Raw genomic sequence first — 18,867 nt, forward strand, 5'->3', positions numbered from 1 at the left:
CGGGTTAGTCGCAGTTCATCTTCATCACAGCCAGCTTGGTCTAAAATTTGAAGGATTTTTTTGCGTTTGATGGTGTCAAAGGCTTTGGACATATCTATTCCCATTTTGTGGAAGTCCCATTTTCTAGCCATTACCACTGAAACGAGCATACGTTGTGCCCAGACAATGTCAGCACAGCTTCTGCCACGTTTGAAACCGCTTTGGAAGGGTCCAGTGAAACTGTCAATTTTGTCTCTAATCCGATGCAAAATGATGATGGAGAGGATTTTTCTGATGCTATTGAGGAGCACAATGGGTCGAAGATTAGCTGGTGGTCCTTTTGGTTTCTTGGGTTTTGGTATAGCAATTAGTATGCCTTCGCCGATGGTGTCTACTGGTTTGTGTTGTTTGAAAGATTCATTAATAGTCTGTGCATTGTCTGCTAACTAAACAGTCTGCTAACAGTCTGCTAGAATGCATTGTTGAACCTAAACCGAAAAATATAGATGCGCTGTTCATGCATAATTTTTGATATTTGTTTATATGTTTAGTGAAAATAAGCTGTCATTCTTGTTATTATATTGAACACGAAAAGAGCAGTTTGCAAAACGTCTATATTACCATGAATGCGGTTTCATCTATTTTGATTGTCCCTTGCTGTAGGCCTACTCAGGCAAGTTGTAATTATCACAATCTAACTTTTCCAAACTGTGAGCACTATATCTCGATGCGCATTTGTGTATTGTGAGAAAATTTTGATGGTGTCCAAAAATCAAATACTATTTACAAAATAACTCGGTCTCTTACAATATCCTCATATGTCACATCAACAAATACTTTCCTGACTTACCAATAGGCCTAACTAAGGTAATAAAGAAACATTCTACTAACGGACAGTTCAGTGATAAAAAAAATCCAAAAATTTGATATTTCTTGCAAATGCAAACAATATAAGTTTTTCATAAAAAGATGAAGTTCAATAGCATTACAAGAATTCCATCACCATAATTCAAAAAGAACCTTTCCATTACTTGGGTTGACCCTTGCGATTACCCCGCATATGGGTTATGTACCACTATAGTTCACCGTACTGCCGATTGCCTAAAGCATGAAAAAAGTTGCATCTGTCTGCGGTTATAAGTTATATTTTTTTCTAAATTCAACTAAAACAGCTATTCGCATTATGAAACAGTTGGATAAGTGCCATAAATCAAACTATGGAATAAGTTTGTATCTCTATAAAAACGCCTGCCTGCAAAATGATACCATGTTCATAAAAATTACTAGATGTACATAACGCAATATACTTTATGATATTATATTTTCTGATTATACATTTCCAGTCCTTGTCACAGACTGCATAATGCTTACTCATTCACTTTCAATGTAACTGAAAGTAGTTATTAGATAAAACCTATATATCACACGCGCTATCAAGTAAAAGCGTTCTATTTTACATTGATTGGATTGGCTCAATATGAGATGGCTACTTCTAAACTACACTTATGAAGGCAGAGTCTGCAATTACTTGAATTTTTGCAGGTGTTACCTACAATAAATAATGCGATTAATCGAATACAATTCTCACACAACTCGTGAATATGTCTAGTCAATCAGCGCTGACATAATGCTGGATGATGCATTATTGTTTATTGAATAATTTAGTAAATATGCGTAACTTCATTTGTTTGTTATTGTGAGACGAAACTAGGAAGAATGGAAATAGAAATGGATAAAATAAAGGTATTTTTATTCAATGTAAACGCGCTGCCGCGTGTCATTATCTAACTAAAATATCTCTCGCCGCTAGCCTATGTCGATTCATCGTTTTCTGACGTCACGTCCATTCGATAATAAACGATTTCTTTCATGCATTCTCAGTTCAGTTTGGCAGTTACCCGCCTTTCCGTCGATTCAACGTTGCAAGACGTCGCATAAGTTCATATCTTTAGTTTGGTAAACGGAGATAAGATTTCATTGTGACATTGCTATGCAAACTTATATTTCACATGAGACAACTTGACAAGTAAATACACAAGTTTTCACAATTTATGACGAGTTATAGCACATGGAAATGTTACGCTACAATTGCTTTGCGAGGTACTGCATCGCGGTTTAGTTTATCAGTGACAGTGAACCTGGTACAAGAAGCCTCGAATATATTGATTCAACTAAGCTGCATCACGTATAAACGTGGTGGAACGATCGTCCTTTTCACAAAAGCGTGATGTTCTGGTTTATCCTACACAAATGAGAAGCGTATTGCATTTCAAATCTTTACATGTCGACTTGGAAATAAATGTTTACAAGTATATGTGAGAAGCTTTGGGAACATCGACGCCTTTTCTGCTTTTGATAGTGTGTCGGACAAAAGGAAAGATTTGAAACCAAAATCATAATATGTTACAGAGCAGCTTCTATAGTAGGCAATAACGTTGTAGCCTATGCTTTGTTTGATTGAAAGGACATAATTGTCTGCGAAAAACTATTCTCGCTCTAGATGCATTGGCACCAAGTCTTATGTTTAATTTTACGCAATTTCAACCGCAAGCGACGGTAACTCATCGTATCAAAGTTGAAGCTTTTCTTGTATCGACGTCGCTTATAAGCCGTGGTGAGAACAAAAGGTCCACGCATACTGTCAATTTCCTTCACGCTGTGAAGCAGTTAGGATTAACGAGACATGGGCCAAATTAATTACTTTCATCCAGCTGGTGGGAAAATTTTGAACAATAGAATATGAAATATTTCAGAGGATGTGCTGAGAAATGCCTTATATCTCTCAATTTATGACCTTTATTCGCTCAAAATTTCAGCTCAATAGAGGTGAATGAAAGTTAGGAAAAGTCAAGAAATCTCATAGTCGCAGCCTCAGTGGTTTTAGAGATACAACTGTTGATGCAAAAAAGTTGAATTGACAGCCCCCCCCCCAACCTTCAAACAGTTAAGTCGAGACATTAGCCTATCTTTTGACGATATAATTTTTGAATTTGCTTCAGTGAAAGCTAGACGTATTGAATTTTTAACGTGTAATAAAATTAAACAAACACCGCTTTAATGTTTCTGTTGTGTCGAATTTTAATCAGCTTTTACGATGGTGTTAAGGGGGGGAGGGGGGGGGCGGTATTTCGTGCAAAAATCCAAGGGCGGTATATTGCGTTGCTACGCCACTGAGGCCTACTGTAGAGGAAGGGCGGAACATGCGAGCCAGTTTTTAAAAAACCTCACATATTTTTGTTTGGTGGTTAAGATTCGTCTCCATGTTTGCATGTGTTCATCTACCTACAATCTCCATGCTTTATTCATTTGTTTACCTTTTACAGAAGCTGTGCCTATTGAAATTAGCTAACATAAATGTAGAAACTTGCGCAAGAATATTTATTTTCCGAAGCATAAAGAATGACAGTGTTCAAAGCAAAACTTAGAAAACGGCTGAGATCACTGGGCCATGGTAAACTCATGGCACGCGGCACAGTTGAGTCACCTTTAAAAGCAATTCATATGCATCTGAGTAGGCCACTAAGTTAAGGAAGTGGCTTACTTACAACTTGAGCGTTGATGATTCAATAGTCTGATTGCCTAAAGTTGTAGGTTAAATGCAATTTTCTTTCATCAATATGTAGAAAACAAATCAAATACTGCTTAGCCTCCTTCTGTTAATTTCGACGCTATTGGATGATAGCAGAAAACGATACCAGAAATGCGAAAAATGGTTTCGAAGGAATTACGTTTCAAAGACTGAGATATATGATATTGATTAAGGAAATAGGAATCCAAGTGAAACGATTCGTCAAGATGTTATTGTTTGCGGTGTATTTGATCGTTTTTTACTTCCTTGATCTCGCTTTCCACATTTTAATGATCTGTAGGCCTACTAAATTGCGACCTATATAGCCTACAGTAGCCTAAGTAGGCCTAGCAGTAGGCTATGAATTCTTCATAAAATAGTTTCCCATGAATAGGCTATAACTAGATTATCATTAGAAAAAAGCTGATTCACTCAAGCAATAACGACTAAATATAAACTTCCTTAGAAAATGTTGTCAATGGTAAGTACATTGTCATGTAGGCTACTGTTTAATGACCTTCAGAGGCACTTAGGCATCTGAGGTAGTCACTGAACGATATAGCTTACTCACAATGAAAAGGAAAACGTTTAATATAGGCCATATTAGCTTTGTTGACTCATTATCATTGAGTATTTATTTGTTTAGCAGTAGTTTTTAACCTGAGTTTTAGGATAATTGCTTTTTTTTTCATCAAGTTTTGTTCGAGAATAAAAAGTTGTTTAAAGGGGACCTGAAATGAAAAATGAAAATTTTTTTGGTGATTCTTTGGTGTTTAAGTATTATCTTTTTCGAAATTTTTTTTTGATAAACCTTTTTGTTTGGTAAATATATCAAAAAGAATATCAGCCACCGGATGGTGCTATGTGCCTTATGACGTAGTTGGTTGTTCACTCAGTTGGCAGCTGCATACATTTACATTGGAAGCGTTGCACAAGCGCCATGTGTAAACATGGTGTTCATTGCATGTAGCCGTCACTGTGATCATGGACCCTGTATAATTATGTTCTATTAATGTTATCCACTGGTGAGCAACATGAAAAGATGGCGTGGCACTTTTTAAACAATATATTTAATTTATTTTCAAAAACTAACAGTTTGGTAGTCTTTGTTGAACAGACAATCTCTTCTTCATCTCTCTCATGTAGGCCTTCACTGCTGCTGCAGTCAGATAACTCATACGTCTTATCGACTTCTAATGACATATCACTATAAAATGAACAATCCAGGTTTAACTGGTCCGAGAGACCGAGACTTCCTCGCTGTGATGGGACCCTGTGTGGCTAGTGTTCTGGGTGTGTTGATCCTTGGTGCCTGGCAGCATGGCGCCAAGTGGTGGAGAGGGAAGAGGGTCTGTCTGTGTACCTGTACTGCAGGTAGACAATAACTTGGTGACTACTTGCTCAGTTTCTGAAACTTCCACAGGGGTGGAAAGTTTAGGTTCTGCAGGGTTAGGTGGTTCAAGATCTGGGATTGGCGTAGAAATCAATTTTTGATCCACTGCCTGGTGAAGCTGCAAAAAATGCAAGAAAATAATTGGCTTGAACCAAATGGCTTATATGAAACAAAACGATGCGTTTAAAGTTGCCTACCTTGCGAATGTTTTACTGACCTGTTTTAAAACTTTGTTTATTTCCCGCTTTGTTATTCGATCCGAACGCCCACTCTTACTCAGAGATGTGGACCCATAGGACCCAGGTCGATCAAGTTTTGCTGGCACTGCAGTAACAGTGACCTTCACATATCTTGAAAAATCAAAGACAGAAAGGACAGCTTCAGGGATGAGCAAATGTTTAGATGTGGTGCCCTGTAGCTCTGCCCCTAGATCAAGCTGGTAATCGCTGGCCAGAAAATGGTCGCTGCACACACGGCAGTGCTTGTTGACTGGTGGATTTTTGAGTTTCATCGCAGAGATCCATTTCTTAAGTTTGTCTTGATTATTCAGAGGTAGGCCTAAACGATGAAAGTGTACCCCTTTCACGATTCTTCCGTTACTACAACCGGGGGCCATACAAAAAACCATCTCAACGCGTAAAACTCAAGTATAAAATTGTTCTCTGTTTATGTAGCCCACTTGTTTATAGTTTATTTGTATACAAAACAGTGGTTCTGAATTCTGCCTGAACAACCAACTACATCATCAAATATTTTGACCAATCAGAATCCTTTAAATCAATATCCATTTTTTTAGATTTTTGAGGTAATGACAAACCCCAAAAAAATTTTGTTGTTACAAATCGCTTTTTTTCATAAAGATCTATGAATACAAAAGCTATATATTTTCGTTGCAGTGCACCTTTAAGTTTGACAAAAAAATAAACGTTCTCATCTTCTATATTCCTCATTGTACTCGTTATTATTGTTGATATAAGTGAGGCACAAAGAGCAAAACGGTATTAAAGTTTTGTTGCTCTTTTACTTGAAGTCGAACAGAACACAAACTTATGCAAATGGCACAGCTTTAATTCAACCGCAACATAAACCACAAAAACATCAAAAATTCAAAGCATACAAACAAAAAACAATTTAAAAAACAAATTTTCTTAATTCATGGTGTCCAAAGTGTGGGCAATTGGGCACTCTAGAATTCGACCAAAGAAAAATTGGGACTTTAAATGATTGAAACGAAATTCTGTTCAACTCTATTACTCGTGATCTATTTGCTAGTTGACTCCTGGACGTGGGGAAGTGATTCAATGCTTATGCAATACGTGTAATGTTTTTCAATGCAAAATTCAGCTGCACGTGTTCTCCACAAAAGCTTAACAGCAAAGATAACTAATGTAAAGTATTCTTAGAATACTGCAACCTCTTAATTTTATGAAACATTTAAACAACATCCGTAAACATACATGTAAATACTGTATAAGAGCATAAGTTTACAAATGGATATAAATGTAGCCTAGGCCTACATGTAAAATTTTATGGAGGAATCAAGAACCTATTCGTTATTGTTTTCAGACAAGAAATTGACGAAAAACTTAGCAAATCATTCTGTTTATTTTATGAGGCAACCGCGACAAACATTTGTAAACAAGATTTAAACTATTCCCAGTGTTATAAATTATAAACAAAATGTGTTGGCCTAAGAAAAATATCTAAAATTACATCTTTTTCCTGCATGGTTATCGTATAATCGTTCATAGCTCAAAACACATTGATGCAAATTAAAGATTAAACCATTGGCCTGATCCTTAAGTACGCCTCAACTCGTCTTCACACGGGCGCCAGTATTTTCCTCTCAACCATGCACCAATAGGAAATGGCCTCTTCCACTTATTATAAATGTTAGAGCTTCGGTAGAGAGTTTGTCTTGTTGAACCATAGGCATACGATGCCGAGCAATGTTATCAAGTTTAACATATTCAAGTTTATTATATTTACAGAAACACCAAACTACGCAACAAATTAAATATCGAACGTTTTCGACATCATACGATGTCCTTTTTAGGAATAACGTATACACAATTTAACTACATCTGAATAAAATACAATGGTTATTATAACTATAAACAGGAAAAAACAAAAACTGCACAGTACTTCTGACTAGCTCAAACTCCAACGATATAGGTTCTGCGAGAATCAAAGGTAACTGCATCAAAAGGTGTTGAACAGGTCACATGATGTGGTAGAAAGGCAAGATGCGGAAAAACTAATTTTAAAATACAGAGAGCAAGAAAGATGAGCCGCAAGCATACACTTGGCTGTTCAAAGGTGGATTGTTACGATTTATGTACAAGGCTTCTAAGATTTTGATTTGATACTCAGACCTGCCTTTGGACATAATCTCAAATTGTTTGATAGAAACGTTGTTTTTGCATTCTGTACACGAGAAAATACTTTTCTGTATGAAATTCAAGTGTTCCCCAGCTCTAGTCGATAACACCTTCTGATGCAGTTACCTTTGGTTATCGTAGAACCTATATCGTTGAGTTTGAGCTAATCAGAAGTAGCCTACTGTGCAGTTTTTGTTGTTTTTCGAAGCGAACGAGAAAATTTTGAAAAATGTGGAAAATTTACTTTTTGTTGATGGTTTTTGGGAAGCACGTGACTAAGTGCTTCCTCCCTAGATTCGTCACTAGTTTGATAGATATACAGCAGATCATGGGTACGATTAATACGTATTAGGTGCGGGATTGCAATTGCTTTCAATGTAATCAATTTATTTTTGACGGAGGACATACTTTCAACCAACTCAAACTCTTGACCACCATATTGATTGAGTGTTCTCACTACCTGGTAGCAAGCTTTTCACGACCCGGTACCGGATCGCTACCCGGTGTTTGGAGACCCCTGATTTACAGGACTGAATTAGTTTTTCGTTTTGTTGTGTTGAAATATTTTGTGAGATTCAAGAAAACAACTTCTGATAAATCCAGAGGTGCATACCTGTGTTAATCAGTGGGTTGATGGCGCTGTTAATGGGCAGAAGAATAATGGCAGAAATTACATAAAACTGTTTTGAAACAATCACATTTGCAAGACTGAGATATCCGATTATACAGACAGGAATCCAGGTGAAACAATTCGTCAAGATTAGCGCTGTTATTGTTTGTGATAAATTTGACTTCGTTTCACTTTGTCCAACTCGCTGTCTACTTTTTGAAGATCTATTCCAAATTGTGGTATATGCACAAGCCATGTACAAGGTTGCCACAAAATTAAAAGTGAGCAATACCACGGATAGTTGTCCACCACTGGATGACAACGGAGCAAACCACTTTGGCATGCAAGCAGAATCAGTGCTGAAGTAACCGAAAAAACCAAAAGGTTCGACTGTCTTATCTAAACGATGGAATATCTCATTCCAACCAAGCATTTTGTCTCCAGTAGTGTAATTTCCATGAATTAAAGTTTCAAGTGTTTTTATAAACCTTGTAAGAATTTCTTTGGAAACAACGTCTGATTCAAAATAACCAGAACGACTTATCCACACTTCGTCAGAAAATATATCCAAAAAACTCGAAAGATGTGGCAAGGTAGAAAATAGCACTGATACTAACCATATCAATGTGATTATAGAACATGTTTTGAATAATACTAAAGGCTCTTTAAACAGATTTAAAACTGCTCTGAGTCGAAGTGACGCCATTATTACAAGAAATGAAGTAGACGCCAGACAAGACATTAGTTGAAGTGATCCCAGAGCTTTGCAAGTTATTCCAGTTTGCCAGCTTTTATCAATGAGGCAATATTTTCCTTGATGAACAATTGAGTTTATGGCCAGCGACATCAAATAAATCCCCATCAGAAAATCTGCATGGGCTAAATTCAAAATCAAAATTCGATTGAGTTTTGAATGCAACTTCATTTTCTTGTCTGTAATAAATTCTTTCCACGTTATTCCAATGACAATAACATTTCCTGTGAACGATATAATTCCTACAATCCAAACCATTATCCTCAACCAAATGTCTCTTATGGAATTCTCAGCGGATGAAATGGCATTATCAGAAAATAATTCTTTCGGACATTCATCTGACCCATCACTGCAATCATTTTTACCGTCTTGTACAAATGATTTATGGATATAATGCGGGTCTTTGTTTTCACAATAAAAATGATCAGAACAGTTCAATTTATCTGTTTCATTTTGACAATCACTAACAAAATCACAAATTTTGTTTTGAGGTATGCTAAATATTGGTCGTATCTTAGAAGGCTGGACTAAGACCTCACATTCAAACCTTTTTGGAGAATCTAGTTCATCTGTTGCGTTAGAACAATCTGCAACGCCATTGCAAATATCAGATCCTGTTATATAAGATATACTGTGTGACAATCTCTGGTTTCGAAGGCAATCTCTGTACTGTAAAATTCTCTTCTGTTCAAAGTCAAGTCGAAATTCGATTAGCCTCGATGTCTTGCAAAACCATGGTATGGAAGGACAATCTTGATTGCACTCATCATCCATTAAAGCGCATTCCGGGATTCCATTGCAAATTCTAGCCATTTTGGGTCTTTTCTTTTCCACAGTATGATACAAGCTTAGATCAATAAGTTCAGTGCACTTGTAATCTTTTTTTAAAACTTCTTCTTTTTGTGCTCCAGCAACGCAATATAGCCTAACTCATCTACTCCATGTGAAGAAAGGGGCGTTCTTCCCGGCTATCAGCACAAGGTCACAAAGCTTTCCAGCATTTACCAAACGATTTGCATCGCATGTGAACATCTTTGGTTGACAATGAGTGTGATTATGACAGAATAAGTTGTCACAAACCATCGGCGTTTTAACACTTTGACAAAGACATTCGTCAGATAAATCTGGACAGTCAAAAATTCCATCACATAATTGGTTTTTGTGGATAATTGTACCATCTATGCACTCAACCTGCACCGTTGGCTTGTTGTCTGACATATCATCACAGTCAATAATAATATCATTTGTATTGAAGTATTGGGGAACAATACATTTCCGTGAAATACTTTTCTTGGTAATCAAACATTTAAAGCCGAATCCTAGTTCTCTTTCGTCAAGTGCATTCAGACAGTCCTGGGTGCCGTCACAAAAGTAATTTCGGTTAATGTAAGGCTTATCAAGAGTCAAACAGTGAAATGTGTATGTCGTCAAATTTGACTTTGAACATTGCAGTTCATCACTGTAGTCATCACAATTTGGAATACCATCACAACGCAATTCAGACCACAAGCATCGTGACCCATCATGGCATTCAAATTCAGAGTTTCGACATGGAAACATTTCCATATGCAACCAAGGAGAATGTTCATCACTGTCATCATCGCAGTGGCTTATCCTATTCTTGAGCCATCTTCGAGGGATACATCTATCCGAAGTAACACATTTAAATTCACTTTCTGTACAGTTACCCAACGTCTTTATGTGTTGATCTGATGGCATGCAGTTTTTATATGTGACTTCGTTGGAATACCGTGGTATGCAACGGTTTGATGTTGTGCATTGCACTTCATGGGAATTGCAAGGAAATGGATGAACATCTTCATCTTCACCCCCACGACAATCAACAACTCCATCATTCACTTTACTGCGGATAAGACACTTCCCTTCTTTGGAGCAGAAATAATGTAAATCTGAACATTCGGTTTGATTCATTTCATCGCTGTTATCGACGCAGTTTTGTACACCATCATTGACGTAATTGACGCTGACGCATTGTTTGCTTTCTTTGCATTGGAATTCGTCTTCATGACATTTGAATAAAATTCCTAAAGTTGATTCGTCACGACAAACGTCATTCAAGCTATTTACATCACTTCTCAAGACACATCTTCCGGAGTTTCGACATTTAAACTGAAAATCATTGCATTTCAAAGTATCCTGCTTATCACTACCAGATAGGCATTGGTAGATTCCATCTTTGACATAACTATTTATGATACAGCGTTTGGTGACACGACATTGATAACCTTTAAAGTTTAAACTGTTCACAATCGACGGGGTACATTTCGTCTTCTTCGTCTCCACAATCTTTGAAGCGGTTCAGGACGCCTGTAAAGTCCAAACAAAACCTTGTGCGTTTGCATTGGACTTTATGGGGCTCGCATTGTGTCGTTGTATTCCATTCGTCGCTGCCATCTCTACAATCAGGATTTCCATCATGGAAAAGATGTTTCCTTATACATTGCAATCCATCAGCGCATATTCCTTCTCTGTACGTTTGACAAAGTAGGCTTCGACCAGCTTCATCTTCTCCATTTCGACAGTCACGTACACCGTCATAGACATAAAATCTTGGAATGCATTGTCCATTACTGAGGCAGTGAACTCTCCACCAAATAACAATGAATTGAAGCATTTTAACCTTTGAATTTCATCACTTGCAGTATTCAAATTCGAACAATCATGTTTTCCATTTCGAACCTATAGTATATTGTACAAAACGTGTAACGATTGTAACGATTGTAATTGCCTAATAAGCCATTACTGTAAAAAATACTATCTAGTCCACAAGTGATTTGGCTTATCGTCGACTGTCACTGTTGTATACTGAAATGTATGGGAAATTCAGATAAAATAAGAAATTTATTTGTTCTAAATATGGACGTTTTGTTCTGATGCCAATAAATAAATAATGCAGTATAAAAAAAACTTCGCAAACTAACAAGTTGATGTCGTGAAAAAAGAAGTTTATACGAATACAGCACAACCTAGCAACTAGGCTACACGGCATTTAACATAATACAATAAAGTAAAAATAAACTATAAATTGCGAAAGTTTTCGGTCATACACATGTTAGTCCTTATCAAGTAACAAAATATCTGATCTTAGCCTACTATGGACACCTTAAATAGAAGGAATCGCATCTCGCAGTCTTTGGTTTTCAAACTTGGGTCCCAAAATCTTAAGACTTCTATGCGCTTAACTGGCTATGACCTATTGTGGGCTACTATGGCTAACTGTTGCTAAATCTATTGAAAATGTATAAAACAATTGCAGATAACGCACAAGCAATAGGCTAAGGTGTTGCAACAGTGCCATATTTTAAACTGATTGTCCTACTTTGGTATCATGCACGTTAACTTATAATGTCCGCGTTTTGTCGCTTCTACCTTTTTCTAGACCTCTGCTATGTTTGTCGTAGGCTATATTGTTATTTCGTTGTGATGGTCAGAAATTAAAACAAGCTGAAACTGAATGTTTGCCAATAGATTTCAGCACGAATAAATGGTTTCGACCAAACAGTAGAACTAAGAAGTAGGTCAGCAGCGTAATGAAATGTGAAGTCGTCAAAAGTAAGACAAAGAAAAGTGAATTGCAACGCTTTTCACTCGATTTCATACAAATGCATTCGAAAGTTTTACTTAAATAACCATGCGATATAGTTGTTTGCATTTAAATAAGAACGTAGTCGACGGACTTTATTATTAAAACTATCAAAATTAGAGCAAATGTCTTGTGCTCGTTCTTGTAACCTTAGGCTAGTTAGAATGATATGATGATGATTATGTACCTGATCTGATACAAACGTTGACGATCATGGTTTTTCAAACTTCTCTGTCATTTGCCATTCGTATAAAATCATACGATATACAGCGTTGAAATTGAAAGGGAGGTTGACAGTGATTAGATTTAGCCAAACCCAAGTGTCAAATTTATTGCTATTAATTTTGATTTTGAAATCGAGACAGGAGATTGGTGAGATTGGATTTTTCTACTTTATGCCTAAAGGTTATATTAGGAAATTGCAAGTTGTTGAGAAATAGCGTTCAGAAATTATCATTATTGATAGCAAAAATCTTGTCAACATAACATTTATTATGTAGCCTACAATTTTCGATGACAATTTAAATCAGTTTTGACAAAATTTTATTTTCCATATGTGCCAAAAATAAATTAATAAGGGTTGGACCCAGATGCGAGCCAATTGCCACACCGTCAATTTGTTTATATAATTTGTCTTCATAGAGAAACATCCCTTCTGTGACCATATGCATCAGTTTTATAAAAATTTCGTTGTTGATGTGTGGGCAGTTTGGCTGATCTTGCGAAAAGATATAAATGGTCATAATGTGTATAGTTTCATTTGGCCAGGAGAGTGAGGTAGCATTTAACTTTAACCACTCAAAACAGAAAAAGTGCCTTTAGAGGTCATAAGTTAGGCTATACTTGATTGCCAAACTTGTTTAAACAATAAACCATTATTGGAGTCTTTTAGAATTGTATGTAGATGCTTCACCGAATTTGATATTAAAATCCACGAGTCTTTACTCATAAAATCTTGCAATCCTAACCTCAATAAGTAGTGTTTGTTTGTTTGTTTGTTTATCTTTATCCTGCATTGCGGGAAAGCGGACTTGAGCGCTATGCATCGGTGTACGCCTTCCGACATACACCTGACCCACGCTGCAGCCGACGGCAATGTCAGTTTCCGGTTGTCTACTCTACTTATGACTTAAATTTGGTACTACCCATTACTCGAAATCGATCACTGGGTAGAGGCAATTATCGTTAAGTTTCTTGCCCAGAGAAACAACAGCAAGTGCGGGTGGCTAGAGTCGAACATGCAGGGTTTGCAGGCTCTCGACTGCGAGTCCAACGCGCTAACCACTCGGCCACGGCTGCCGGCTGCTAGTGGTTAGCCACAGATGCCTCCAATTTGCTAAACATCTTTACTAAATGATCATACGTCATGTGGTGTACCTCTCCTCTGCCAGTTCGTTCTTATGCATTTATGCATATAATTTATGTATATTTTGTTACTTGATAAGGGCTAACATGTGTATGGTCGAAAACGTTCGTAATTTATAGCTTATTCTCACTTTATTATATTATAATATGCCGCGTGGTTGCTAGGTTGTAACTTACTGTATTTGTGTATGGTTACCGAAAATCCCTCTTTATTACAATTATTGTAAAACAGAAATTGTAAACGAATTTTATTGTGCTTGACCTACCAACGATCTTGGAATACATCTTTTGGTTTCTTCGCATTGAAATTCCTTCACAAGACAAGGAATCGGGCGAATTTCATCGGAGTTGTCGGGACAATCCGATTTACCATCCATTACTTCGAATCGATGAATGCAGGTCACATTGTCATGGCACTTCCATTGATATATTTCGCGTACTTGCGTACGTGCTGAAACGACAATGAGTTTGTGAGATTTGATTTGTGTGGTTTTAATAATTAAATCAAGGACGCTCCTAAAGGCAATGAACCAACAAAACGAATATCAACCAAGCAAACCGCAACCAGGTAACTCACATCCCGCGCTGCGCTACTCAAGCGCTTGGCAAGCTCTAGCTGGGGGGCCAGGGCTGCACTTTGCGTATAGCAGCCTTATCCTTTGTCTACTCTTCAGCAGAGTGCTGTGCACCAGTTTGGTGCCGCAGTGCTCACTGCCATAACATCGACACTGCCATAAACAGCCCCCTGCGCACAGTGACCGGATGCCTGCGTCCATAGCCGTACGAGCCAGGGGGGCAGGAGGGGAAAGCCGCCCCCCCCGTTGTTTCAAAACGTCGCGAATTCTGGCAAAATCTTGCAATTATTAGGGCAAAAATTGCTATATGAAAAGCAACAAAATTGCATGAATTAAGAAAAACTCTAAATTAATATCTTTTACCTATCAAACTAAGTATTATTTGCACAATTTATTTGCACAAGAAATGTGCCGCAAAATTTTCATTTGGCACACCCGTATTGATGTATTGTATTGCATGGTGATCAAACTGTAGTACGAAATGCATTTAACCAACTGCATAATGCCAATTTGGGCAGCCACCAAAGTATGTCTCTAATACTTTTGTGAGCTACCCAAATCAAAATGCAAAATTTGCTTTTTCACAAATGCATCGTGTTGATTTGGGCAGCTGAAAACATGAAATTATCTGATGAAACTGATTAGTCTGTTTATGCAACTGCGCAAATTAGCGTGAGGCAGTTTCCCCAAAATCGGCTCGGTGGCTTAGTGCGCCCGCCTCTGAATCGGTAGGCATGGGTTCGATACCTTGTCGGGTCATACCAAAGACTTTTTAAGAATGGTACTGAATCTAATTTCTGCTTGGCACTGAGTAATGGAGTGGATTCGGGTAATAATGTACTCAGTTGCGCCTCTATACGGCTGCATTGACACTGTCTGCTTTGTAAAGCGCTGAGGAGCAATGCATTCTGCGATGGATACAGCGCTATATAAAAACTAACATTATTATTATTATTATAAAATGAACAAATTTATTAATTTTTCTCATTTAGGCCTACATAACTGTATCGTTTAGATTTATTGGGCAACGAAAAAATATGAAATTATCTGATCATAGTTAAATTGACAAAGTTACGGGATATATATTGTAACGTGCACTATATGTCACGAACGCTATGTCGGACAAACTATGACAAAGTTTTCCACACGTTGGACCACACATAGTCTGGTGTGGTAAAACACATCAAAGACAAAGCCCCAAGTACTGTATGGACTTATTGCTTTCTCCACAGAGAGGCCTTTGCTGCAAAAAAGCTGTCTCAAGAGCTGCACGAAGTGTTGAATGATGTGAAGTGTGTAAACTTCATCAAAACAAGTCCACTAAATCGGCATTTGTTTTCGTCTTTGTGGATTCTGATTATTATCAAGCATTGCTGTTGCACACAGAAGTGCGATATTTGTCACGAGGTCGTGTCCTGAAGCGAGTTTGTAATTTGCGAGAGGAGATTGCTATCTTCCTGAGGCAACAGAACTGTGTGAGATTAGCCGAGAAGTTTTTGCAAGAAGATTTCAAGGCAAAAGTTGCTTACCTTGCCGATATATTTGACTCTCTGAATTCTCTAAATTTATATAATTATGCAAGGCAATTAGGCAACGGTTTTACGGTGATTGATCGCGCCGCAAAAGTTTCTGCTTAATACAAAAAACTCATGTTCTGGAAAAGTTGTGTCACCAGAGATGAGTGCGATATATTTCCTCAGCTAACGCAATATATCTGTGACAATGAAGTTGATATTAAGCAAACGATAATTAGACACCTGGAACAGTTTGCCAAAAAGTTTGTGCACTACTATGGAGAATCTCTAACACTTAATAACCAAAATGATTGGATAATTGATCCATTTGTTGGAAAAGATCTGCCTCAACTTTCCATCCATGTTGCAGAACAGTTTATGGACATAACGACAGAAGTAGCAAATCGTATTTCTTTTGCGTCCTTCAAAGACAAATACCCAAAAGATTCTGCAAACATCCACTTTTGGGCTTCCATGTACAAAGTGTATCCACAGTTTCACAATTAGGGATTCAAAAACAGATTCCATTTGCAACAACTTGGCTTTGTAAGATTGGATTTAGCACCATGTGTGTATTGAAAACTGAACAGCGAAACCGGCTGGAAGTTAAAGCCGACATGCGGCTATGCCTTAGCAAAATAACGCCTCGATTTCAAAAACTCACTGACAGCAAGCCAAAAACAGCTATCTCATTAGTGATTTGAAAAACATATTATTTTCGGAAAAAGTTACTGCTTTTGTAGTGCTGTTTGTTTGCAACACAATCTTGTATGGCTTTTAAAATATTACGACAATTTGCTTGGGTCGCAAGATTTTACCGAACTGAATTTTTTTTTTTAAATGGGTCGCCTTAAAAACGAGTTGAGAACCACTGATCTACGGTATAAGGTCGGCGTGGAGGAATGACACTTTGACCCAGCTTTGCCCTTTTGAAGATTTTATCCAACCAGCAATAGATGTATTACAACTGCGTTGAACTAATTCTCATCTAGTTTAATTTCTGTTCTAATTTGTAAAAATTTGAGTAGCTCTAATTCTAGTCTAATTTGTAAAAAACTTGAATAGCTTTAGCCTAATTATAATTCTAATATAATTTAAAAAAGCTAAACAACTTTAGTTGTTGCAATACTACGTATTGCAACAATGTAACTACCGGCAATATTGCCTACTAATGGTGGGGAACAACAATTTAACATTCTTCATTATGAACAAAATGTAAAAAATGGGTTATGCCAACAAACATTTATCGAATTAACCCATGATACAAGAGAGTGACCGGTTGTTATTCGGCAGTTTGATGATTTATTTTCGACCATAAAAACTGAAAATATTATCCTACTTTCCACAACATAGAAAAGGTTTGGAAATACAGCAGCTATGGAAAAAAATGCGGCATGGTGGCAAAACATTTTGACATCTTTATTACTGGCCACCTTAAAGTACAAATTTGGTTTTCCAAGTTACCAGGTTTTAACCCTGTAGCCTATTACCCAGGTTAGGCCATGGCCACCCCCCTCTTTCAAAAAGTGTTGATTTGTTTAGCGTTGTTGTGATTTTGTAGTAAAAACATGTTATTGTTCAACAGTGGTCTTGAGTGGCAAGACCGTATTAACCATATCATATATAACTCATATCCCTCGGGGGAGGGGCACGGCTGTTTAGGGCCCCACTCATTTCAGTTTGCTTAAAGGCATACTAAATGAAATTTTCAAACGGGAATTAAGCATTAAAATGCGTAAACTGAACACTCAAGAATACATTTCATAAAAAATTATTGAAAAAAAATTGTTTTCAATAGCACTGGCAAGGCGCAAAGTCCAGTGTTTCATTTATTTTTTACTTTTTGCAAAATGACCAAGAAGTGGAAAAACTGCTCGAGAATTACGTCACAAGCGACTTCAGTAGCATTATTAAAAGTGTTTTCCCGCGTTGGGTTGGAAAGTTCAAACGTGTTGCGTTCCAAGAATTTTCACATTGATTCAAGGCCTGGAAACGTTGAATCCATGTAAAAAATGCTGATTACTCCACGGCTTCTAAATTGCCTAACTGAAATTGTTTCACATGCCTTTGTGGAGTTTGCCTTCAAAAACTTACTTTTTTACATTTTCATGTTACATTGATTGAAGGCCTGAATACGTTGAATCTATGTAAAAGAAGCTGATTTATTGTTTGAAGAACAAGATCTGCCATTTGAAACTCACGCAGTAAAAGCTCTTGCCCGATCAGCTGATTGCTAGTCGCTTGTGACGCACGCTTCGCTGCTCAAGCCCATTCCGGTTTTGAAACCTCTGACAAAAGCACGCGCGCAATGGTGGTCAGACCGCAATGGGGCCAAATTTTTTTCAAAATCGTTTTATGGTAGCATGTTAAACACAAAGAACGTTTTTTTTTTTTTTTTTTTGTTATTCGCGCAACGCTCAGAGTTCAAGATGGATACCACTACATCTTGCAGGTTTACAAATTGTCCATATGGAATGGATTTGTTTCCTGTCTCATCATTAGTGCGTCCGCTCCGGGAGCCGTCCACACACCCAAACACTCAGCAGGCACACCATACTTACATGGAAGATACCTACCAGGGAGGCGAGGGACTCACTACGACCGAAGGGACCCACCGCGGTAGATGGTAATCTGTGGATGTAAATGTTTGGTTAGTGGCTGCCTCAAGCTGATCTGCCTATCTCGACTTTTCTCTTGCTGATCTTGGAGCAGACTAGGAGATGGCGGGTCAAGCATGAGAACTAGCGCATTTTGGTAGATAATTCACTTTTTAATTTTATTTGAGTTTGTTTGTGTGTGTGTATTTTCTTGTTGCCCGCTTCAAGAAGGGCACCTGTTTGGAGAAAACGGGCCACTGCAGTCTGACATCTCATTTGGCGGAGATGCCAGAGAGGAGCGGCCAGAGGGAGGGTAGCTTTTGCTGACCCTAGAGTCATCATGGAATTGGCCGCTGCAATCCTGTCATCCCAGAGCGAGTGGGACGACGGAGAGGGACGGTTGAAGATCCCCTGTTGCAATCACTCTTCCGGCATCAGGCCGTTGCAGATGAGTGAGAGGGACGGGTTAAAGGTGGGTTGTTACGCCCTTGGCTGTCTAATCTTCTTCAAAGATGATCTACGACCGT

The sequence above is a fragment of the Aplidium turbinatum genome, chromosome 6 (genome assembly GCF_918807975.1).
Source record: "Aplidium turbinatum chromosome 6, kaAplTurb1.1, whole genome shotgun sequence".
NCBI classification, from domain to species: Eukaryota; Metazoa; Chordata; class Ascidiacea; order Aplousobranchia; family Polyclinidae; genus Aplidium; species Aplidium turbinatum.